Below are 8,680 nucleotides of genomic sequence, written 5' to 3'. Positions count from 1 at the left end.
TTTTGTCACAGTTACATTCTCTTGATTTTTCAAAGTTCATTTTGGATTTTTTTTTCCTTGAAATGCAAGAGTAGGAATATTTCAGTAGTGTGTTGTCGTGGTTTACCTTGTCACAGTTACATTCTATTCATTTTTCAAAGTTCATTTTGAATTTCTTTCCTTGATTTTTAAAAGTTCACTTTGGATTTCTTTTGTTGAAATGCAGGAGTTGGAAGATATCAGTAGTATTTTTTTGTGCTTTACCTTGTCACAATTACCTTCTCTTGATTTTTCAAAGTCCATTTTGAATTTCTTTCGTGAAATGCAAGAGTTGGAATATTTCAGTAGTGTTTCGTCGTGGTTTACTTTGTCACAGTTTCATTCTCTTGATTTTTCAAAGTTCATTTTTGATTTTTTTCCCTTGAAATGCAAGAGTTGGAATATTTCAGTAGTGTTTTGTCGTGGTTTAACATGTCACAGATACATTCTCTTGATTTTTCAAAGTTAATTTTTTATTTCTTTTATTGAAATGAAAGAGTTGTAATATTTCAGTATTGTTTTGTTGTGATTTACATTATCACAGTTACATTCTCTTGATTTTTTAAAGTTCATTTTGATTTTCTTTCGTGAAATGCAAGAGTTGGAATATTTCAGTAGTGTTTTGTCGTGGTTTACCTTGTCACAGTTACATTCTCTTGATTTTTCAAAGTTTATTTTGGGTTTCATTTGTTGAAATGTGTACCATGATATATTTAAAATACAAGATTCCTTCCTTCTAAAGATGATTCGAGCAGAAAATAAACGTCCCCTAATTGAGTTCAAATACCGCTTCCAAGAGTCTAAATTCTTAATCAGCAAAAAGAAAAATTGCATTTTAGCTTCAGTCAAACAACGACGCTAGTCGTTCGAATTTCGCTAAGATAATTAGTAGCCAAAAAAATGCTATGCACAATATTTCTAAGGAAGTTTAAATGGCAAAAAAAAAACCGTGTGAATGCTTGAATCATCAAAAAACATTTAAAAGAATTCATTGGACGAAAGATTTACATCCTTGGTCCTCTTGGGCCAATGGCGAGCCGTCCTTACAGCGCAGGACGAAAGAACTGCGTTTGGTAGTGGGGTAGATGTGCTTTTTAAATTTAATCTTAAGTCAGATTTGAGAAGATCCATTGAGATAGAAGTTTTAACTCTTTTATCTCGGTCACCATTATTGTCATTGAAGTGACCCGTTGCTGTGCAACTAAGTATGTAAGTTCAATAAATCTATTGTCTTTTTTTACGTTTAGGCAAATTGACCCTTTTGCATTTAATTTATGACCTGTCACACTTGTTAAATTGGGATTATTAGGGTTCTTCTATCGCCTAATATGTAGAGGCAACATATTAAATACGCATGAGTTTATTATATTTACAGTAGCTCCGCTGTCAACTAATGCTGTAAAGTATACGTTTTCTACACAAAAATCATTAAATATAGGTAACTTGTTAATAATATCACTACAAGAAGGCACTAATATTGTCTTGGACCTATTAAATATTCTTGGCACCCCCAGGATCCAACTTATATTTCTGAGGTGTCTGACACGTGTCCAGGGGGATTTATTTCATGTGTTGGTGCCTGTAATAGATATTCTGACGCATTAGGTTATGTAAGCATATTTAATGGATTTACGTCTGTCTGTCTTCGCCATGTATTATCATTGTAACGTGGATGTCTCGTGTCAGTGCCGTTTGCTGGCGTTGACTGCCAATACCGTTGGCTTACAAAATTTTCATTTCTTGTCGGCAAATTTTCGTGATTTCTATATGGCATTCTTGCATTATATTGGCCTTGGCGAGTATTTGGGTTTTCAAATCGGTAATTAGTTTGACTGTTTGGGGGAGGGGTATAAAAGTTTTGTTGGTACGCATTATAAGGTACTGATTGGCGCAATCCCCCTTGGTTATGGCCTATTGCACAACCGGTGCTAAAATTTGTTCTTCTGAACAAATGGTTGCGGTAATTTTGCGTATTACCGACAGCAATTCTTGGTATAGGATTGTTGATAAAGTGGCACTCTCTCGCGATATGACCAACACGATTACAATTATGGCACCTTATTATCGTAGGGTTATTTCCGTAATTGGAGTGTTTAATAGACTGAAAGCGTACTGTTTTCTGCCTAGCGGGTTCTGGCGTCTTATTTCTTTTTGTCAATGGGAAATTATCCCTTAAAAAGAAATTGGGGGATGCCTGATCGCCCTTGAAAATTAGGTTCGCGTTTGAGTCGCCTAAGCTATTTATTTTTGCTTTACCATGATTAACAACCATTTTATCTACTTCGATTAGTCGATCTACCTCTTGGACTGCAAGATCCAATGTCTGAATATTTTTGGATATTACTACTCTATATAGTTTTGGGGGTAGCCCTTGCAAGAAGGTATTTAGTATGACTTTTTCATACAGTTGCCCAGAACCACCTCCGTATTTTGCTTCTACAGAAATGTGTATATTGTCCAGGTATTCTCGTATATTCTGTGAAAAATCAAAGTTCACTACTCCGTGTTTTAATTTATTTATTGAACTGGTTTCTATAAATCTCTCTTTGAATGCTTTTAACAAGTCATCAACCGTATTTATTGGCAAGTTGGCGTTATTGCCTATGGTATGTTCGACCTGTTTTAGAAAGGTTAAGGCCTGGCCTCTTAATCGTAGTAGGAGCATGTCTTTTCACGCTCCAATGTCTTTTTTGTTAGTTCTACAAACTGGGTCAATTGAATATTAAATTCGTCAATATCTGACCATTGTGACCATTGTTCTCTAGTATAGATTTTGCAATCTCTATATTTTTTGCGACTAACTTTTGCACTATTAATAACTCACCAAGTTCTTCCATTTTTTTTTAAATTAATTGGAAATAATTTTTTTTTTCTTAACCTATTTTGGAGGAAGCTATTTTCTCCTAGGACATATAAGGGTTTTCCTATCGTAGCTTAGTGGCAATAGGCCTAATCAATTCACATATATGTCTGTATCTCTCCAATAATTAAATTTAAATTACAAAGTTTTCATAGCCTAACTAGTTCGCAGTTTTTCTCTAATTTCCGACTCGCGCCATTTTTTATGTAATGTTTTAAGAGGAATTAAGATTTATCGAACTCGGAATTCTGTTGCCTCAGAGCTTTGTTTCCACAGCACGATCAGGTCTGACTTAAGAGATACGAATTCTTATAGGCTAGCAGGGGTTAGAAGCATTCTTCTAAGCTGTGGCGATGACAATTTTTGGTGTTTGTAGGGATGAAAAAACATGGCATCCTCTTCTCGGGCTCTCTGGAGATCATATTCTTTTGCGAGCATTTACATTGGAGACTTACGAGCTAATTATCTATTACTAGACGAGATGCAGACGTATAAAATGAAACAAATACAGATAAAAAAGACAATAGATTTATTGAATTTACAAGCTTAGTTGCACAGCAACGGGTCACTTCAATGACAATAATGGTGACCGAGATGAAAGAGTTAAAACTTCTATCTCAATGGATCTTCTCAAATCTGACTTAAGATTCAAATTAAAAAGCACATCTACCCCACTACCAAACGCAGTTCTTTCGTCCTGCGCTGTAAGGACGGCTCGCCATTGGCCCAAGAGGACCAAGGATGTAAATCTTTCGCCCAATGAATTCTTTTAAATGTTTTTGATGATTCAAGCATTCACACGTTTTTTTTTTTGCCATTTAAACTTCCTTCGAAATATTGTGCATAGCATTTTTTTGCTACTAATTATCTTAGCGAAATTCGAACGACTAGCGTCGTTGTTTGACTGAAGCTAGAATGCAATTTCTCTTTTTGCTGATTAAGAATTTAGACTCTTGGAAGCGGTATTTGAACTCAATAGGGGACGTTTAATTTCTGCCAAAATCATCTTTAGAAGGAAAGAATCCTGTATTTTAAATATATCATGGTACAAATGCAAGAGTTGGAATATTTCAGTAGTGTTTTGTTGTGCTTTACCTTGTCACAGTTACATTCTCTTGATTTTTCAAAGTTCATTTTGAATTTCTTTCGTGAAATGCAAGAGTTGGAATATTTCAGTAGAAATATCAGAGAGTTTCAGTAGAATATTTCACTCTGAAATATCAGAGTGAATAAATGCTTTTTCAGCATCCTTTGTCGGATATGTTGAATAAAATATGCAAAGTCGACATAGCTTTATTTCATTTTTTAAGGTTGAAATAAAGCTATGTCGACTTTGCATATTTTATTCAACATATCCGACAAAGGATGCTGAAATAGCATTTATTAACTCTGATATTTAGATTTTGTTATTTATAATTGTTGTAACTGATAAAATATGTTGATAAAAAATATATTATTCACACTGACACTTAGATTGTGTCAATTTTATTCGATTTACCTGACAAAAGATGTTGATAAAGAAAATTTATTCACTCTAACACTTAGATTTTGCCAATTGCATTCGTATATATGCGAGAAATGGATGTTGATATAGAATTTAATCAATCTGATACTTAGATTTTGTGAAATTGCTGTATTGACTGTCTAGGAAGCGACTTCAATCGATAAAGAATGTTGATACAGAATTTGTTCAATTTTTTTTTCATAATTTCCTGAATTAAATTTCTGTATTGTGTATCCAAGAGGTGAATTCAATAAATAGTTTGTTACTTACTTACCTACTTAATTACTTACTTACCTACTTACTTACAATTTTTTCATAATAACATAATAACATATCCAACAACGGATGTTGATAAAGAATTTATTCATTCTGATAGCTAGATTTTGTCAATGTTATCCCATGTGTCTGAAAATAGATGTATGCAAATTCCTTTTCTTACATCTCCGATGTTTTAATAGACATTCTAAACGTTTGATATGCTAGCTTACTCTAAAAATAATGAACACATAACAAGGAAATGCATAAAATATTTTTAATGAGATAATGCTATGTAGAATATTAATACAAAAATATATTATGATACATTATTAATATCAATGATTAACTTTGGACATTTTGAATCTGTTCCAAAAAATAGTTCACCATGTTCTCTCTTGATATTGTAGCTATTGTCTTCTCTTAGTTTGTAATCAGTAGAATAATCACTATTACATTTAGAGTCATACACAATTTTTACTGGTGTCTCATCAACAGGCTCAATATGCTTTTCGTCCTTGGTATTATTTGGTTCATTGACTGTTTGATCAATGGCAGTAACGTTTGCTGCTGCTTTGTTTTTCATCGATTCATCTTTATATTCCATAGTGATATTTTCTGACAATGCCCTTTTTATTTTTCTGACAATTTCACTGTCTATTATCACATTATGTTTTCACAGGTAACAGTTTCGGCATGTAGACAAGATACGGTTTACAGTACTAGTAAAACAGTAGTCCTTACTTTTTTTGACCTTCCATTGAATGCTAATACCTAAAAACTGACGATTTGATGTATCAGTAGATATTGCTTTACATGCAAGAGTATCAAGGAGTTATCCTTTATCATCAATAATTAATTTTAGGTTAGCATTCCTATTGTGTGCAATCATCTCTGGAGATCTCAGTCTCGCATATCCACCAAGATAAGAGTTGAATTTTTTCGCTATTCCAAAGAAATTGAATTCCTTACAGTCATGACAATTCATGCATACATTTCCAATAGTGCTACCACTTGTGCTTGTTTCATATTTTAAATACTTCTCCTTGTCGGCATTCAATGCTACAATAACCATGTTATGTGAACACACTTTATTAAAATGCTCCATCTTCACTTTTTTTATGATATGACTTATGTGTTTATCGTTCCATTGCGTAAAAAATACTGATTTAATACATGCAATAGACTAGGTAGTGTCAATAATCGGAAATAGAATACCAATGGGAAAGCCACATCATATCTCTGACCAATCATAGAGTAGAATTGTTAGAGCCGTAGGCATATTTTGTAATTTTAAGATACGTACAAAAAAAGATAAATAATAAATAAAGTTGAACAATTTCGAAGTTTAAAAAAATAGTCTGTTTTTATGGAAAAAATATTAAATTAGAATCATCAGTCCTCATCATTATGAGTATCCAAAACTGGACTTAAGTTTCATATTTGAACTAGAGAATTGTATTTTCCATAATTTTCTTACAAGAAACTAGATTTTACGGTCAAAAACCCTTATTAGCTCAGATTATACGGAAATAGTTTTATTTTTCGATCCAAAAATAGACTTAAGTTTCACATTTGAACCAGAGAATTATATTTTCCATAATTTTCTTATAAGAAAAACTAGAGTTTACGGCCGAAAACCCTTGTTAGCTCAGACTTTACAGAAATACTTTATTTTTCGATCCATAACTGGACTTAAATTTATTCACTCTGACACTTATATTTTGTCAATTTTATCCGACATATCCGACAAAAGATGTTGATAATGAATTTATTCATTCTGAAATTTAGATTTTGTCAATTTTATTTGATGTATCTGACAAAGGATGCTGACAAAAAAAAATTTATTCACACTGACACTTAGATTCTGCGAATTTTATCCTATTTATCCGAGAAAAGGATGTTGATATTGAATTCAGTCACTCTGAGACTTAGATCTTGTCAATTTTTATCTGACATATCCAACAAAGGATGTTGATAATGAATTTATTCATTCTGAAATTTAGATTTTGTCAATTTTATTTGATGTATCTGACAAAGGATGTTGATAAAAAAAATGTATTCACTCTGACACTTATATTTTATCAATTTTATTCGATGTATCTGGCAAAGGATGCTGATAAAAAATTTATTGACTCTGATACTTAGATTTTGTCAATTTTATCCGACATAACCTACAAAAGGATGTTGATAATTAATTTATTCATTCTGTAATTTTGATTTTGTCAATTTTATTTGATGTATCTGACAAAGAATGTTGCTAAAAAATTTGTTCACACTGACACTTAGATTCTGTCAATTTTATCCTATGTATCCGAGAAAAGGATGTTGATACAGAATTTAATCACTCTGATACTTAGATTTTGTCAATTTTATCCGACATATCTGATAAAGGATGTTGTTAAAGCATTTATTCGTTCTTAAATTTAGATTTTGTCAATTTTATTTGATGTATCTGACAAAGTATGTTGATAGAAATATTCATTCACTTTTACACTAATATTTTATCAATTTTATTCGATGTATCTGGCAAAGGATGTTGATAAAAAAATATTCACTCTGATACTTAGACTTTGTCAATTTTATCCATTATATCCAACAAAGGATGTTGATAATGATTTTATTCATTCTGAAATTTAGATTCTGTCAATTTTATTTGATGTATCTGACAAAGGATGTTGATAATGAATTTATTCACTCTGACACTTAACAAAAAATGGTATTCCTCTTGACACTTAACTCTTGCATTTCAAGGAAAGAAATACAAAATGAACTTTGAAAAATCAAGAGAATGTAACTGTGACAAGGTAAAGCACAACAAGACACTACTGAAATATTCGAACTCTTGCATTTCACGAAAGAAATTCAAAATGAACTTTGAAAAATCAATAGAATGTAACTGTGACAATGTAAAGCACAACAAAATACTACTGAAATATTCCAACTCTTGCATTTCAACGAAAAAAATCCAAAATGAACTTTGAAAAATCAAGAGAATGTAACTGTGACAAGGTAAAGCACAACAAGACACTACTGCAACATTCCAACTCTTGCATTTCAACGAAAGAAATACAAAATGAACTTTGAAAAATCATGAGAATGTAACTTTGACAAGGTAAAGCACAACAAGACACTACTGAAATATTCCAAATCTTGTATTTCAAGGAAAGAAATCCAAAATGAACTTTGAAAAATCAAGAGAATGTAACTGTGACAAGGTAAACTACGAAAAAACACTACTGAAATATTCCAACTCTTGCATTTCAAGGAAAAAAATCCAAAATGAACTTTGAAAAATCAAGAGAATGTAAATGTGACAAGGTAAACCACGACAAAACACTACTGAAATATTCCAACTCTTGCCTTTCACGAAAAAAATTGAAAATGAACTTTGAAAAATCAAGAGAAGGTAACTGTGACAAGGTAAAGCACAACAAAACACTACTGATATATTCCAACTCCTGCATTTTAACAAAAGAAATCCAAAATGAACTTTGAAAAATCAAGAGAATGTAACTGTGACAAGGTATACCACGACAAAACACTACTGAAATACTCCAACTCTTGCATTTCACGAAAGAAATTCAAAATGAACTTTGAAAAATCAAGAGAATGTAACTTTCACAAGGTAAAGCACAACTAGACACTACTGAAATATTCCAACTCTTGCATTTCAAGAAATGAAACCCAAAATAAACTTTGAAAAATCAAGAGAATGTAACTGTGACAAGGTAAACCACGACAAAACACTACTGAAATATTCCAACTCTTGCATTTCAAGAAATGAAAACCAAAATAAACTTTGAAAAATCAAGAGAATGTAACTGTGACAGTTTAAACCACAACAAAACACTACTGAAATATTCCAACTCTTGCTTTTCACAAAAGAAATTCAAAATGAACTTTGAAAAATCAAGAAAATGTAACTCTGACAAGGTAAACCACGACAAAACACTACTAAAATATTCCAACTCTTGCATTTCAACGAAAGAAATTCAAAATGAACTTTGAAAAATCAAGACAATATAACTGTGACAAGGTAA

This window comes from Artemia sp. Qi Xiang Cuo, chromosome 16, assembly GCF_049724085.1.
Source record: "Artemia sp. Qi Xiang Cuo chromosome 16, ASM4972408v1, whole genome shotgun sequence".
Taxonomy (NCBI): domain Eukaryota; kingdom Metazoa; phylum Arthropoda; class Branchiopoda; order Anostraca; family Artemiidae; genus Artemia; species Artemia sp. Qi Xiang Cuo.
The sequence above is the reverse complement of the archived record's forward strand: the minus strand, read 5'-3'. Positions refer to the sequence as shown.